Below are 17,777 nucleotides of genomic sequence, written 5' to 3'. Positions count from 1 at the left end.
GAGGAGGTCAAACTTTCCGAACTCTTTCCGATTCCTGCAGGAAATCTTCCCAGGAGCCTGTGAGGTATCTGCGTCGGATGATGACGCCCCTCACCTGGCCAGCACTACCTGCTGCCCTCAGGCGACCCCAGAGGCCAGGAGGAGGCAGGTGTCTTGTCCCTGACCTCTACAGGGAAACAGGCCCAGGTGGACTATCAGGGGTGTGTAACCTTTTGGCATCTCTGGGCCACATGTTAAATACGTTGCAACACATAATCACAAAAAAAAAACCCATGTTTTAAACAAACATGATTTTGTGTTGGGCCGCATTCATAGCCGTCCTGGGCCACACGTGGTCCCCGGGCCCCAGGGTGGACACCCCTGGGCAGTGATGGCGAGCGGCTCGCTTGCTTCCCGCCCGGCTTCTTCCCTGTGGCCTGTGCTGCCCGGTGGAAGCTCGATGTGCTGGGGTCATTCAAGCACCTGAATCCCCTCAGCGCAGCTTAGAAAGGGCCCTGAAGCCAGCCTGCCCTGCTGAGCATCGGATTAAAGCCACTGGCCGCCCAGCTCACCCACCCCCAAAGCCCGGTGTCTGTATACTGCCGAGAACAGAAGTCCCACCCGCTTCATCAGGACGAGGTGCTTCTAGTCACAGCAGCAGATGAGCCAACTCCATGACTGTCACCCAGACGGAGCTTCAGGAAACGAGGCACCGGGGTGTCTGGGTCGCCTCTGGCAGCAGGTGGTCACGGTGAGGGAGATGGACATACTTGGTAACTGGGACGTCATGGGGAGCAGAGAATGTCACCAGGTGTCACCTGCCAGGAATCACATTTCAGGGGGACAGACAGACACCGAGGGGGGTTTAAGACCCTTTGGTTCCTGTGGAATGTGGGGCGAGAACAGCTCCGGCAGGTGCAGGGGGAGCCAGCTGGGAAAGGGTCAGCAGGGCAGGTGGCCCACGGGCTAATATTAGAAGCCCGGAGAGTGGTCATTTGCTGGACTTACAGGAACAGCAGCTGCGGGAAAAGAGAGACACTGAGGGAGAGCGAACGGTGTTCCTGTTTCAGAGCAGCGGGACTCAAGTGATTGGTGGGAGAGATCAGGAGGCTGGTGGCCACCACCGTGAGCAAGACAATTCACTGGCCGGGGAACCAGGCCGCCGGAGCCGCCGCCGCCTCATTGGGCAGTGTGCTGTGGTCCTGGCCCAGAGCCACACCTCAGGTGTGGGAGGCTGAGACAGAGCCGTGGGCACTGGAGGGGAAGAGAGTGTGCGACGGGCCAGCGGCTTCGAGCTCCCGACCTGGACGTGTAGGTAACATATGCAAAATAAATACGCACGCAAACACCTGTGGCTCTGCCAGCAGAAAACCCTGATTTCACCCCGAGAATAAACGCTCCTTGTCATTTACCTTGATAAATGAAGTTTTACTCATGGACGCATCTACTGAGAAACATTTTTCTATTTTACAGTCTCATCGGTTTGCAGACTTAGTAAAATCCGTTCTCTGCAGAAGCCCCCCTTGGTTCCCCACACCCCGACAACTCAGCCCCCAGGCCCCCCGCCCCGAGGAAGAGGGAGGGTGCTGTGAGGAGGGGCCTGGAGTGTGCTCACAGCGTGGGCGAGACTCCAGGGGGTCTGCAGTGACCCGGTGTTTTCATTGACAAGAAGGGGCTAAATTTTGTGTCCTTTTTCTCCCTCCAAACTTAGATTGGGGGAATTTGCAAGCATTCAGAACAGTTGAAAGAATAGTTTTATGAACACCCACACACTTTCTTGTTAGATCCGGCAATGGTTAATATTTTGCCGTATTTGCTTTTTCCCCTCTGGACGTCACATATGTTTACACCCTTTGAAAGTAAGTTGTAGATATCACGCCATTTTGCTCCAATAGTTCACCAAGCTTGACGCTCGCCCCTGGCCTCGGGAAGCGGGAGTTCTTGATAGTCGTGTTTGGAAAAGGGCGGGGGACAGGGACTGGCAGCATGGCGTCGGGGGCTGGGGGTCCCGGCACTTCGCCGATTCTCCCATTGATTCTCAGACACGCGCATGGTGCCCGCACGTCACACAGCAGGCACGATGCTTCCCACCTTGGTGGCTCTTGTCTCAATAACTCCAAAAGAGACCAAGCAAATCCATTTCACTCTGTTGTTTAAAAGTAAATTTGGGGGTGACAAGATTATATGTGTACAATTCTGTGACGCGTCATCTGCGTACCATGGCGTCTGTTTGCAGCCAGTCAGACCCCCTTCCATCGGCCCCCATTAGGTGCGGACGGAAGTCAGAGAAGACACTGTCGACCTCCTCGAAGCTCTCCGTGCGGCTCAGCGGTGCTTCTCCTCATCCCAGGTCATCCTCCTTGGTCAGATCGCAGAGTGGACATTCAAAATTGTGATGACCTCTGCCCTGGCCCGTGTGGCTCAGTGGGTTGGACGTCACCCTGAAAAGCGAAAAGTCGCTTGTTCGGTTCCCAGTCAGGGGACATGCCCAGATTGCGGGTTTGGTCCCCACTTGGGGTGCGTGCAAGAGGCAACCGATCGATGTCTCTCTCTCACATCGATGTTTCTCTCCCTCTCTTTCTCCCTCCCTTCCCCTCTCTCTAAAAATAAATAAATAAAACCATTAAAAAAAACCCCGAATTTGTTACAGCCTTCAATCTCTGCTTCGAACGGAGGGCTGGCAACCTCTGTGCCAACAACCAGCAGACAGAGTTCACCGGGACAGACCAAGCCTTACCCATAGGGCTCCTGTATTTATTTTGTGAACGACTTCGTGGGATTAAGTCGACGTGCAAAGGCCATCAGAGTCGGAGCGGACCATTTGGTGAGTTTCGGCACAGGCATCCATCCACCCAGCAACCATGGCCACATCAGAGTAACGCACACCCCCAGCACCCCCGCAGGCCTGCTCAGCCCCTCAGTGATCCCTCCCCCTCCTCCCCTCCCCTTTCACCCCACCCCCGTCCCCACGCCCAGGCAGCCAGCCATCTGCTCTCTGTCCTTACAGACTACTTTGCGTGTTCTGGAATGTTACATCAATGAAATCGTACCACATGTACTGTTGTTTCATCTGGCTTTTTTCCTTCAGCGGGGTTGTGTTGAGCTCCACCCCTGTGGTCTGTCACATGGACACTGTGTCACCTGCATGCCCATTCTTGGGCCGAGGGACCTCAGGTTGTCCCAGGTTTTAGCTGTTGCAGAGGAAACCGCTGAGACTGGTCTGGCAGGCCCGGGGTGGACGTCAGCTTTCGCTTCCCCTGGGTGACTACTCGGGAGTCAGGACGCTGCCTCGCCCGCGCTAAGTGTGCGTTTCACTTTTTAAGAAACGCCCCAGCTGTTTTCCAAAGAGTTTGCACCATTTTCCTCCCCATCAGCAAGCGCTACATGGAGATTCCAGGTCTCCCATGGCCTTGCCGAGACGCAGCAGTTTCCCAGTTTCAGCCGTTCTGATGGGCACATCGTGGTCTCTCGCTGTGGCTCCGACTCCCGTTTCCTCAAGGACCGACAGCGTTGACCATCTCTGCATGTGCTCATTTTTCTTCTGTCTCCCTCGGAAAATGTTTGGTCAAAGATTTCACTTATTTTTTAAAACTCCGATGTTTTTCGTGTGCAGAGTTCTCTTTAAATGGCGGTGAAAGGCGCGTGCCACAAAACGTCCCCGGCACCGGGACTTCCCCACTGCTGAGCTGCCCCGACACAACCCGGGCCCACAACTTTCATCCCCAGAAACTGTGGCCCTACGAAGGCCTGAAACGGTTCTCTCCAACGCGTTCCCAAGAGCAGAGGTTTCTCAAGCTAAGTCCCATCAATCGTTTTTCCTTGTGATGGCTTCACACCCAAGGCGTCTCTGCTGGGTCTGTCTTGCGCTCTGGGTGGGTCTTGGGGCCGCACGGGGTGGGGTCCGAAGGCGCCTTTGCTGTCTCCCCGCAGCACCTGTCGTAGCTTTGTCCAAACCCCGTTGCCCGTCTGCGCCACAGTCTCCTTCCCCAGCCTCCCGCTGGCCTCGCCGGGCTGCTCGTCTCTCTGGAGGCCACACTGACTTGACGGCAGACCTGCAGTAAGTCTCGGAGGGAGGCAGCACTAGTGCCCCGCGCCTGTGCTTTTTCAGAGTTTCGCTGTTCCTGTCCTCACGTTGCCGTACGCCTTCTGCAATCAGCCCGTCTATTCCCCCCCACACACAAAATTGACATTTGAACGCCGCATCTCTTCCACTTGCTAAAGTCTTCCTTAATTTTCTGTGTACATCTTTTCTCAAATGTATCCCTAGGTATTTCATTTTTGATGGTATTGTAAATCTTGATTTTAATTTCCAATAGTTCATTGCTAGTATACAGAATTACTGTTGATTTTATATGTTGACTTCGAATCCTGCAACATTGCCAAACTCATTTGTTAATTCTAGTAGCTTTAAAATATATTCCTTCTAATTTTAGACAACCATGTCTGCTGTAAATAAAGACTGTTTTACTCCTTTTTTTCTAGTTTTACTGCTTTTTTTTTTTTTTTTTTGCTTATTTTAGCCTTATTGCTCTGGTTAGACCTGCCAATAAAATGTTGAATAGAAATGGCAAAAGTGCATATTCTAGTCTTTTTAAAAATATTTTAAAATTTATTTTTAGAGAGAGGGGAAGGGAGGGAAAAAGAGGGAGAGAAGCATCAATGTGTGGTTGCCTCTCATGCGCCCCCTACTGGGGACCTGGCCCACAACCCAGGCATGTGCCCTGACTGGGAATCGAACTGGTCACCCTTTGGTTCACAGGCCAGTGCTCAATCCGCTGAGTCACACCAGCCAGGGCTGTACATCCTAGTCTTATTCCTGAATTTATGGGAAAGGGACATTCCATTTCCACTATTAAATGTGATAGCCACAGGTATTTTTGTAGATGCGCTTTATCAGATTGAGGAAGTTCCCTTCCCTCCCCAGTTCGCTGAGTTTTTTCTTTAGCTTATGAAGTAACTGATGATGGATTTTGTCAAACGTTTTCAATGCGTCTGTTGAAATGATCATACACTGGTCATTGCTGTGTCAGTTTTTCAGCTAAAAAACGTAACCTGTGCGGTAAGTTATGTTGATTGATATTTGAATGTTAAACTAATCTTGGATTCTTGGGATAAGCCCCAAGTAATCACAACTTAGTATCATTTTTTACATTATTGGCTACAATTTACACTTAAAAGTTGCTTTGGGAGTTTTGCGCCTGTGCTCCTGAAGGCGCGTGGTCTGTGGTTTTCTTTCCTGGGTTTCCTGTCTGGTTCTTGGATCAGGCTTATGCTGCCCTTATGGAATGAGCTAGGAATAGCCCATCCCCTTCCGCTTTCTGGGAGAGTTTCTATAGAATTGATACTACTTTAAAAAAAAAATATTTGGTGGAACATGGTAAAAACATCCGCCCCTGAAGTTTTCTTCGAGGGAGGGCATTGGACTGTAAATTCAGTTTCTTTAATAGACATAGGGCTATTCATATGATCTACTTCTTCTCAAGTGAGCTTTGGGGGTTTGTGGGGTTCGTCCCCTTGGTTGCCTGAGGTGTTGGATTCATGGGCACAACGTCACTCGTGACATTTTCTGCTCGTTCTTTTACTACCTGTAGTGTTGCCACCTCTCTCATTCCTGATATTGGCGATTTGTGTCCTCTTTCTGGGTTTTTTTTCCTGATCAGTCTGGCTAGAGGTTTACCAGCTTCAATCTCTTGGTGTGTGTGGGGTTCCCTCTTCTGCGGGGTGGTAGGAATCTGCAGCCTCCCCGCCATGCGGCACAGACTCGGGGTCCTCATTGCTGACGTGTGCCACTTTCCCTTGGCAGAGAAATGGCTCCATGGCCACGTCCCTGGACAGGGCCCATGTCCCTTCCCTTCACAATCACAGGCACGGCGCCCCGGAGCCCTGGCCTTGGCGGGAAGCCCACACCCTCACCTCTCATCCCCAGAAGCCACGGACCCCCCGGGGCTTGGCCTCTGAGGTTGGTATTGATGGTCAACATTTTCTTGAGAGGTTCGCCTCCAACTCCTGTTTTGTGTCTCTGGCGCCTGCGGATTGTCTCTACTTGCGTTCAAGGTCAGCTATGTATTAAAATTTTTTGTTATACTTTTTTTTTTTAACCAGCAATATGATCATTTGAGGGTGGTTCTCTTGTATCAGCTCAGTGCAACATATTGCCTAGAAATTGGAACGCCGTCTTTCTCCTCCGGAGTCCTCTGGGTGGAGCCCGGACGGCGAATGTGGGCGGTGAGCAGACACCGCCGTGTGACAGCGGTCACGTGCCTCCGCGCGGACACCTCGCCCAGTCTGGCTTCTCCCCGCGGACGTCCACAGTCAGACAGTCCTCGGCCGCAGCAGTTCTCCTTGCTCATGACCTAGAACGACACGGGACAAACTGCTGTAAAAGCCAAGGGCTTCCCCGGTTTGTGGACACTGTCATTCCTCGTGGTCGCTACGAGCCTGGCCGGGTCTGCCTGGCCCAGACCAGGAGGGCCGCATCTCCCTCGAGGCATCGTCTGGGGGGGCGGCCGTGGTGGCCTCTCGTTGCCACTGAAGGGAGCAGAGAGGGTCTTGGAGGGGCGGGCCGTGGGTCGCGGTCAAGTCTGGAGGCCTCTCCCTCTGCATCGTGGGGACAGTGAGATTCGCTTTTGGAGTGGCAGCAGTTGGAAGAGTCTTGTCTGGGATCTTCCGCGACCATCACTTCTCATAGCTGTGTCCGGCGTAGGAGCCTTCGCAGAAAGAGAGCATCGGTTTTCCCTCATTCTGCCTGGACACGGTGCGTGGAGGCGAACCAGGCCTAACGGCGGGCAGGAGCTGGGAGAAGAGCGCGTCTGGGGCAGACCGGGTGGACAGAGAGAGGGAGGGGCTGCCGCTGCGAGTCTGGAGGGAGGAGGTGTGCATGGCGGGCACTGGTGCGCATCCTGAGACTGTGCACGTTTCCTTCCGAGGAACCGTCACCACAGTGGGATAATCTCCGTACAGTCACTTGTTCATCGCCTGTCTCTTTCACTCAGTAAAACTCCACGAGGAAATACGCGGCCTTCCCATCTCAGGGCTACAGTTCCAGCCGCACAGTAAACGTTGTTGTTCCACACGGGGATAAAGTCCCGAGATCGTCTCTCTCGCGGTCCCGCCCTGAGTGCGGATCGCCCTGCGCCGGGAACCTGCAGCCTCACTGCCCGCTGCCAGGTGCCCACCTGCACCCCCGGCTCTCCTCCAGCCATGCAGCTCTCGTCTGGTCCACTTTCTCTTTGGTTTTGCTTTATTTTTCTGTTTTCGTTTTCAGTTGACTTGGTTTTGCAACTTCTGAACAAAAGGCAGAGGAGACACCCAAGATGCAGAGAAAAGTGAGAACAGACACGCCGTGCTTGTAACTTCCCGGCAGTGACTTTCTGCCGGGAGGCGACCGCAGAGAGGAAAGCCAGAACTCGCCCGTCTTTCTTTTTGCCCAACACCTTTGTGCCCGTCAGTCACTCCAGGGCTTTGAACTTTGACCTCTTAAAAAACAGACTCCTGGTATCTGGAGTTTTCTATCCAAAATCCACTGCTACGTGTGTGTATACAATATATAAGATTATATTTACATAAATATTTACAGTATTTCTCTGCTGGCCGCCGTGGACAGGGGTGATCTTTTTGTAAGTAACGTTTGCTCTAAATTAATAGACATTCTGAGTTGTAAATTCCAGGGCAAGGGTGTGATCTGATTACGCGAATCACAGTTTTATTGGTGCTCGATTCAGTGGTGGGGTGACGTTCAGTTGAGGTGGCCTTCCTCTTACAGCGTCGTGATCACAGACTGTCGTCTGGGAGACTAGGATTTGTGGCCGGCTCTGCCCCTCGTTGGGGACATTTATCAGGGCCAGTGTACTTTGTAAATTTGACTGGAAAAACTCCCAAGATGGTTTTTATTCATATAATCATTGAATATCTGCTATCAGTCAGGGCCATTCTCTTTACAATGGGTGATGCAAAGATTCTCACCTATTGTCACGGATAACATGTATGCACAAACTCTATATCAGAAGTCGTAGCGTGACGTGTCCAGAAAGAGGCGGGGTGCTAAGGGGTATTCAGAGAACCCTGAGAAGTGCTTAAGGAAGGCTCTGGGGGTGGTGACCCGAAAAGTGGAGACCACTTCAGCAGATGGAAGTGGAGGGGGCGTGTGCACGGCCAAGGCAAGGCAGGGCTGCTGGTGGGCCTGGTGTGCTGTGTGAGCGGCGGGGGCAGGGGGACAAATGTCTGGGACAGCGGGATCGGGCCAGACAGGGTGGGGTGCGGAACGCCAGTCCAAGGAAGCGGAATTTAATTTCCCACAAGCAACAATGGGCCAGTAGTGAGGGATCTCGAGCAGGAGACAAACAGGGAAGCTTGGAGCCAGGCAAGAACACAATTTATTTTTGACATTTAAATAAGTCATTGCTTCCAAACCAGGTGGATCTTTAAAATCGCCTTGGGGAGCTTATTTCAGATACAAATGTATAGGCTATGCTCCTGGAGGTCCTGAGTTTTCATCTTGGTTGTGGGGAGCAGCTCCCCAGGTGATGGTGGCAACAGTGGATCCCCCAGGGGCCCAGGGTTGCAGAGCCTGGGGCCATGCCCAGTTTCTTCAGTGGGGACGGCCTCTGACGGCCATACCCAAGCCAGCATGACCTTGGCAGCGGGCCCAGCTGCTTGACCACCTTGGTTCACACCCCTTTTCTGAGCTAGGTTCTTCAGGTTTCCTGATGATTAATTTCTGCTCTGCTTAATTACCCCAAATCTTTATTGTTTGCAACCGTGTCTTCTGACCAGCCCAGAAACCAAGAGGCGTTTTCAGGGATGCACAGTCCCTGCTCGTGCCACCCTCTCCACTCTCACAGAGGGAGAACACTCATGTTGTCCCTTTGTCCTCTGAGAGTCCCCTGGCCGAGAGTGTGCCGGGAGGTCTTCGGGGTGGGAGTGACAGCCACCGCAGGCTCTGACACCCTGGTGACACGTGTATTCGTTGTGCGTCACTTGCCTCGTCAATCAAAATTCCTCTCAACGCCCTAATGCTTTGGTGAGGTCTGTAGCCTCCCCACCCCCCCGCTTCCTCTCTTGAATTTAATTTCTCAGATTTCAAAAACGGTGCACCTGTGCAGGCTGCCAAGCTGCTCTGGGAAGCAAGCAGCTGTCTGCTACAGGTGTGAGTTCTGTTTGGCATCAGAGGTGGCTCGTGTGTCTTTTTAAAACTCCCTGTTTGCCTTGAATAGATTTTGGGAAGAGATGGCCTCCCTCAGCTTAGCTTTGGGCCTTCACGCCTAGACAGGAAGGTGTGATTATGTGCAGTCCAGAGCTGGTTTGACAAAGGACTTCCTTCTTGTCCCTTGCCATTTGCAGAATCAGGCACTGTAAGGGTGGAATTTTATTTTGAAATCAGCTCATTTGTACTTTTCAAAAGATGCTCATTTTGACCCTAAGACTCTGAAAGCCATGGTTTTAGCTCCAGATGGAACTAAGTGGGTCACCAGCCTGGAGGGGCGGCACCCCGGGGAGGCAGGAGGCTGGGATCGCTCCCAGGGGAGGCATGTCCTGTGAGACAGGGCGTTCTTGCCAGATGTGTGTGCAGGGAAGCTCAAGGACCGCTCTGTCCTATCACGGACGCCAGTGGTCACTCACAGGTGACCTCGGAACATTAATTTGGAATGATGGGGAATGATACCAAGTTTCACCTAAATTAGTGGTTTAGTGCATTTCAGAATTATGGGATGTTAGAAGTACAGGTTTCCAGGCAGTGCAGCAGACCTGCAGACTCGGAGTGTTGAATTCCAGGTAAACATGTGTACACGTGTGTGCACGTGTGTTCGTGTGTGTGTGTGTTGGGGGCTCTGGGCTTGGGGGTTTTTTTAATTAGCAAAATGAATTTAATAGTGGCATAACAGGTAAATGAAAATAACAAATGATAATATTGGTAAATTATATTAATATTGAACAATTGGGAAAATTAATGTTTTTATTTATTGAATTAAACTTTTGATTTTGCAATAACTATGGATAATTCATTTTTTCAGACTTATTGAATATGTCTAAGTGTTTTATTGGTTTCCTAAAAATTCCGAATGCTATTAGATTTTTTAATTTGGGTGTCTATGTGTTTATTGCTAGACACAGAAATACTATTGATTTTTGTACGAATTTCTTACAACCTGAGACCATGATGGACTCACTCGCTTCCGTTCTGGACCTTTGTGTTCATTCCTCAGGATTTTCTATGTGGACAACCAAGCAATGGGGACGGTCCTCTCCGGACGCCGGTTGGGACTTTCAGCCCTGCGCTGGGTGAGAGAGCCGACATCTCCGCCCCGCCCGCCCCCCACGAGCTTAGGGACAGCGCGCTCTTGTCTGTCACCCCGAAAAAAGGTTGGCAGCTGTAGGTTTTCCTGCGGATGCTTCAGCTCTGGGCCTGGAGAGACCAGAGCGCCCCTAGAGGCCGGGACTGGCAGTGCCGGCAGCTCTCCCCGCGGCGGACGTTGCTGGGGCGCAAGGCCGATGCCCGCCCGCAGGTGCGCGCTGTGCGGGGCTGGCCGGCCTTCCCGCTGGGAGATGCATTCCCCGAGGACAGAGCAGAGCCCGTTGGGAACCAGAACAGCCCACCGATGAGCCTGGCAAGTGATGCCAGGAGGCAGACAAGTCTTCTGTCACAGCTCCGCCCGTGAGAACCCTGGTGAACCCAGGTGCAGGGTTCAGACCACAAAATGAAAACGAAAAGATGAAAGGGGCTCGTAGTCCTCCCAGTGCAGCACGGAGAGCCCTTCAGAGCCAGCGCCTAAGAGTCAGTAACAACCATGATGCCTGCGTTCTCCCCAGCTCAGGGGATAGTGTTAGGTGCTCCAAGCCTGAGTGCGGGGGTTGGGGGTGGTGGTGGGGGGGGGCCTGCGCGTGTGCCTCGCTGCTAGTTTCCCTGTCGAGGGAGATGCGCTGAGCGTCGCACACCCGTGCACTTTTGTCCTGGCTGATCCCTGGGGTCAGGTCCACACAGAGAGGTCCGGCGAGAGCGGCAGGCGGGCACGACTCCATCCGAGGGCTGGGCCCTGCAGCCCTGCCCCAGCGAACAAGGAGGCTGGAAAGAGGACCAGATGGGGAACAGCTGAAATCCACACCTTTTGTCTCCAGGAGACTTTAAGGGAAAGACAGGTACATGTACAAAGAGAAAGACAGAGCTTTCTTCTCTTTGCTCCCCAGGCTGACACTTGGGACAGGCTGACAAACAGCCAGTGGCTGTTAGAAAAAAGTGCAGTCTTGGTGACCCCTCCCCCAGGCCTGTTCCCGGGCGGGGCTCTTCTCCATGCCTGTGCACGGAGGGGTCCGGGAGGAGCCGGGAGAGTCACGTCCTCTCCCCTCTGGTGGCCCCTCAGGGCTTCTCCCTGGCCAAATACCGTGGATGCCAGCAAGCCACTGAGCCTCAGAAATAGTCTATAGGAGTCCACCTCAGGGCAGAGACCTGGGCGGAGGAGAGCGTGTCAAGAAGGGACAAAGGAGACCCGTGGGACACCTGCCTACCTGTCACCTCTCTGCATAGCCCTCCTATCACACACACACCCCCGCCCAGGTAAGACTAGCAGATCCAACTACTTAGCTCATTGACCTGCGCAGGGCAGGAGTCCAGAGTCAGTTCCTCAGAACATCTGGGCGAGAAGGATTTGTTACCCAGCCTTTGCTTTGTTCCCATCAAATGCTCACTCGAGGCTGCGCTTTAGTGCCCCAGATCTGGCTGTGAACCTGCGATGCACCGGAATTTATTACCCTGGCCGCTCTGGGGAGCGCATGTGTCCACATGATGAAGGGTCTGACCGTCCAATTGCTGCAAAAACCATTAATGGTATCCACTTCAGCAATTATATTTATCATTTCCCACCTGGGAATTCGAGCCCACTCTTTTGCTCACTTGGATGTGCAGTAACTTATGGATTTGCTGTGTCTGACGCCACGGTTCCTGCAAAAACCATTAGCGGCGTCTGCCTCGGCGACGAGGCCCAGTCTTCGGCTCGGGGAGGAAGTCAGAGGGAAGAGGAGCAGGGGGAAGGTGATCTAATGTCAGGAAGGAGCCGTCTCTGGAGGAAGGGATGAAGAAGGTGTCTCACACTCAGTCAGATGAAGCGGTAGACTGAGATGCTGCAGAGGTGAAGGGAGTTGAGGGGCTAGCATTTGAGGGGCGCCTTCCATAGGACGGACAGGCGCCACGTTCGGCCTAACGATTCCCTTAGGCATTACGACTGTCCAGAGAGCTATTTTTCAGTTCACAGACCAGAAAACCGAAGGTCTGAGAGGTTACTTACGCGCTGGCCCCCGGTTATCCAGAAGGAGGCCGCGCTGGGATCCAAAGCCTGTGTTCTTTCTGCTGCTCGCAGCCCGCACGGAACGCGGACCTTCAATGTCTTGGGCGGAGGCCGAAACTTCGCTCACTCACTCACACATGAACATGTATGGGGCATCCGGGCTGTGCCAAATGCCCTGCTAGACACTGGGGCTGTTAGAGTGAAGGAGGCAGGTCCGCGGCCTCAGGGGTCACATGAGTCACTGTGGTCCCACGACATCAGAATCTCCAGGAGGGGACATCTAGACACGTGTTTTTAAGGAGCTCCATCAGGACCCGGGGTCGCCGGGGCTGGAGCTCGCTGAGTCGTGTGTGGCCGTGCAGGTGCGGTGCTGGGCCTCCTTCAGAGAACCTGCTCCAGGGAGCGAGGACGATGGGGACCCCTGGGTCCTGCACAGGGCACACACCATGGGTGCACCCCCTGCTCGCCACAGGGCCACTTCTCAGGCCACTCTGGCTCCTGATGGGGCCTTTCTTAGAGTTGTCTGGCAGCCTGAGACTCTCCCCATCCAACCTCCTTCTCTTCCCCTCTCCTGCTGGGGTCTGAGGACATCGTTACCTAGCCGTGTCCCCACCTACTTCTGCTCCTGCCCCTTTGTCCTTCACTGAGGTCCCCCCGATAAGACTCTTGCACACCAAGTCCCATCTTGGTGGATGCTGCTGAGCTGACACTGTGGACGGTCACTAAAGCCACAAAGGCGGCGGAGATTGTCCGGGGGAGAAATGAAGGGGGGGCCCATCTGAGCCCTGAGGGTCACCTACGTCCACGGGGTGGACAGAGCAAAAGGCGCCTGGAGAAAAAGACTGAGGAGAAATGGCCACAGTGGCAGGTGGAGACGAGAAGGACTTGGTCTGTCAAGGAGCCCGGGAAAGACGGCTTCCAAAGGAAGGACGCGGTTGGGGTGGCTGGATCAGGACTAGAAGGGGCCTATCGACTCAGCGACGCGCGTGGAGAGCCCTTGGGAGCCACTGGGGGGACCCCGAAAGCAAGGCTGCAGGAGCGAGGCCCGAATGATGGTGCGGAGGAGGAGCTGCTCAGTGCAGACACCTCGCCCAGAGCCCTGCCTGTGGGAGGGACGGGGAGCTGAGAGTGCGGTTACTTTTAGGGTCGGGACCCCCAGGGCCTGGGAGAGACTTCAGGAAGGAGGGCAGCAGGGCAGATGTGATGTGGAGAAATGGCAGAACCCGAAAGGCTGGATTACAAGGGGAGAGGCTAGACGGAGACGAGAGGCAGCCGTCCCCCCCATGTGCGCAATGGAGGGAAGACACAGGCAGGGGTGTGGAGAGGAAACATGGGCGTCCGCCAGCGCCAGGTCGCAGGAGTTCCCAGGTGACGGCTCCTGCTTCCCTTGAGGGATGTCCCCTGCAGAGAGCAAGGACTCCAGGTGAGGACGACAAGGGGGGTTCCACACGGTTTCTTTGGAGAGTGGGAGTAACACTGCCCAGACAGAGGAAGGGGTTCCAGGCAGCCACTGTGGACCTGGTTGGAGCCCATGAGTCCCGAGAGTGTGTGTAGCGGGGTTTTTCTCACTGGAGCCCAACAGACTGCACAGGAGGCCTGGAGGCTGGTTCCTCCGCACTTGGAGCTCTGCCGGGTGCGTGGGAGGGAGGGGCACAGAGGTCCACAGTGGCGGGAGCTGGGCACAGTGAGGTCGAAGCCAGGGCAATGGGGCCTGCCCGAGATGGAATTGGGGATGCAGAGACGATGAAGAGGCGAGGCGAGGACGGACCGTGGGCAGTTCAGAAACAAGAAACACAGGGGTAGGAGCCTGGGACCCAGCTCGTGGGATGTTTGAAGGTTTTAGAGGTGGAATCATTCCAGGCTGTTCTGCAAGGCCCAACGTGTGTTTGTGGAAGCAGGGGAGGGTGATGGTGTTTGGGGCTGAGTGGGTGAAGGAACAAGACCCTGGGGTGCTCGGGAGTCTTTCGTAAGGTCATTGAAGCAACTGAGCCATGACAGGTTGGGAGAGAGGAGCCGAGGCTCGTTGAGGAGGACAGGGCGTCAGGAGGAGGTCAACAGCTGCGGGAAGGGTGGAGGGGAGACAGAGGGCCGCCTGGCACGGTTTTGTAGGAAAGAAGATTTGGTTCGAGGATGAGAGGGATGGCCCGAATGCATCTCTGTGGAAGGAGGGCTGTCCACTCTTCCGACCTCAGGGCGCGTCAGGTGCCAGAGGGTGAGCGGCCGGGCCGGCGTGTCTGTGGGAAGGTTGGGGTTCCAGTTTAGGCGAGGAGACCTCAGCCAACGCTGAGGTTGAGAATCCAGGGGAGTTTGGAAACAAGGCTTCCCAAGAGCACAGTGGACAGATTTGGGAGGGAAAGGGAAAGTGTGGTGAACACAGGAGAAAGGAAGAACCATGGGGGGAAGAGAGTGTAGGAGAGAGGAGATGACAGAGAAGCTCCACCTTCACAGGTGCCGATGCCGACAGGGAACCAGCCACAGTGCACGATAGCGGGGTGTCTGCAGGACGCGGTCCCCACGGGCCTTGCGAAGAGGAGAGACGTGGGTGTCTGTGAAGAGCCAGCTGTGGCCCTGCCGGTGATGTGTCCCAGGAATTCGAGTCAAGATGATCCCGTGGCCGTGACAGTGACCTGCAGTCTCATTCGGAGACAACAGGAACTAATAAAGTTCTTAGGGGGAGAGGAGACGGTGTACTAACCGTATATCCTGATTTCAGAAGCTCGGCAGTGTGAAACACAGATGCCTTCGCATCAAGAAAGTACGAGAGCTGCTTCTGTGTAACTTTTCCCGCCCCTGGTCCCGTGGGAGCCCACCGTGCATGGGCACCCGAGGGCTCCGTGAGCAAGGGGTCGAGAGAGAGCCATCGGAACAGAGTCGGGGAGAGGACATCAGTAAGGGTTTCCCGACACAGATCCCTCTCACGCCAGCTCTTCTTCGTTACTCACAAAACTGGGTCGATACGAAATCTCCGTGTCTCTTCTTAAGGGACTCTACAACACAGTAGATTTTCATTCCTGCGAAACAAGTTTTCTGGCTGTGGGCCAAAATCTTGATACTCTCTCAACTTCTTTACCAAAGTGACTACTTGCCATATTTCTTCTATAATTCTTGGTTTTGTCTTTATCCAGCCAGGTTAGGCCCTTGCTTGTACCTAGGAGGGCAAAGTTTGTGTAAACGAGGCTTCATTTACTCTTCCTCTGGCACTTCCTTCTTCAAATCCTAAAATAAGAAGTTAACCTGAGACACCCCCTGAGTTTCCCTCCACTCTATTCATGCGGCGCAATGAGCCCTACCACTGGAGAGATTTGTGTGCTGGGAGGCAAACCCCAGCGCCTACTTGGTTAATTTACTCAAATGCCCGACTCCAGGAGAAACGGGCCCTCTGTGTAACTGGATTCAAATAACCGCTCTGATTCTCAAAAGCGTTCTCTGAAATTACCACGTGCAACCGAAATTGCTGCAGCCGAATTAAATAAATATCAGAGCTAACACGCTTAATCGCAAACCTTCAATTTAACCAACCATTTATTATCATCAAAAAGCAATCAATATGTTGATTGTGGTGACATGCAGAATGGGAGTGGAATTATTGGCAATTACGCTGTATTTGCGTTCGATGTGACGAGGAAAGAGCTGGAAGGAAACCTGCAAGCACACCACAGTTCAGGGGCTGGTGGCCGCGTCTCGGAGTCGCAGGCTGCACTGACTGTAGTCTTTAAGTAAATCGGCTGACACAGGCTGCTGCCAAACCTGTGAATTATTCACGAAGCCAAGAGCGGGGGCGGTAAAGCCCCTGTTTATGAATATTCAGACGGGTGAGTGTGACAGCGACCCGCCCGGCACTCGCCTGCCAGCCTCAGAGAGCATCCCAGAGAGCGTCCCAGACATGGAGTGGAAGTGGGTCCGGCAGACTCACTGCCTTGGATCATGGGCAGGCCAGGGTGAGGGACGCTGGGTGAAGCCTGAACCCCACGTCGGAGAGGCCTCCACACCAGGGGTGACCGAGGGCCCCAAGTCTTTCCTGCAGATTCCAGGGAGCTCAGAGTCTCGATGACATTTTGGGCCCTTGGACCCCTTCTGACTGATATTTGGAGCCACTTATCGCTACGCTCTGGGTGTTCAGTCTAGTTATGACAGGATCAAAGGAGATTACAGAGCTCCCCATTTTTGAGAAATCCTAACTGATGATTGATTTTCTTTTCTCTAAAGAATGCCCCACCGTGACCTACAAGCAGTGTGTTTCAATATTTATGAGCCTCCATTAGAAACAAAATCCTTATTTCCTGAAAATTCTGGACATCATTGAGTCTGGGAATGATAGATTTTAGTAAAAAGTAAAATAGAGGGTTTGTCTGAAGCCGTCACGTGGGGCATGCCAGAAGGAGGCAGCCATCTGTGACCAATGAGGGCAACCAACCAGCACAGACAGCGTGCCTGGGCTCCAGGCTCCCAGGGTGTGGGACCTTCCATTTTAAAGCGTGGGACAGTCTCGGGCAAACTGGGGGCAGTCGGTCACTCCACTGACGGCTTGAACAGAGGCATCTCCTGGGGTGCGGCACTTTCAGTGGTCAGAGCAGGGAAGACCTGGGCCAGCCAGGCCTGGTGGTCGCCCCACGCAAACCAAGGTGCAGTGGACAGGCTGGCGCGGGGGCAGGTGGGTCCACGCGTGTTGATCGACTCTCTACAAGACTAACCTACAGACCTGAAAGCTAACCTATCAGTTCACAAAGGTGCATCCATTTCCTGTGAGTGGAACCGCATGTGAGCCGTCCACCCTGTCCCACCATCAACATGGCTGTTTGTAACCAGAACCTTGTAATGTGCAAATCAAAGCCCCGGGAGGGGTGCCTGGAGCAGGAATTCCCAGATGCCACTTCGAATCAGCGTCCCTGAAGCAGCTCTGCAAAGACGGGTCCTCAAACACCCTGTGCTAGAGACATTGGTTTCCTAGGGCCCGGGCGACGGCACCAGCCAAGGGGAGAGACAGTTGGCTGGGGAAGCACTTCATCCCAGCCAAGACGGAGCACGATGCACGGCCCCTGCCCTGCCACGGGCTCTCGGGGCTGCGGTGTCCTGTCCCACATGATGCAGGGGCACACTGAGACTCAGCTGATGGTGTCAGAACCCGTGGTGCCTCCCTGGCTCGGACACTTACAGGCCGAAATGAGAGCAGGTCCCTCACGCTCCCTGATCATCTGCTTCCTACTCCGATGGAAAGAAGGAACAACAGAAGCTATTTCAGAGTTGTTATGGAATTAGGTGACGTAAGGCATGTAGAATATTTAGAAGCTTGAGAGCCACAGTTTGATGAATATTCACTAAAATTGCGATTTAATGTCTCTCCCTGAACAGTGATACATAAACTGTCAAATTCTTATTCTTAGCTCTTTCTTTAACTAAGTTTTTCTGAACGTCACCTTTTCCTCTCGATGCGCCCTTCCTTCCGATAGAGCGCTTCCCATCGTTGGGCTTCATCTGACCTCACTGGTGTTTGACTGTGCCCCCGTTCCAGTTCTGCTGGTCCAA

The sequence above is a fragment of the Desmodus rotundus genome, chromosome 1 (assembly GCF_022682495.2).
Source record: "Desmodus rotundus isolate HL8 chromosome 1, HLdesRot8A.1, whole genome shotgun sequence".
NCBI lineage: Eukaryota > Metazoa > Chordata > Mammalia > Chiroptera > Phyllostomidae > Desmodus > Desmodus rotundus.
This window is presented reverse-complemented; position numbering follows the sequence as displayed.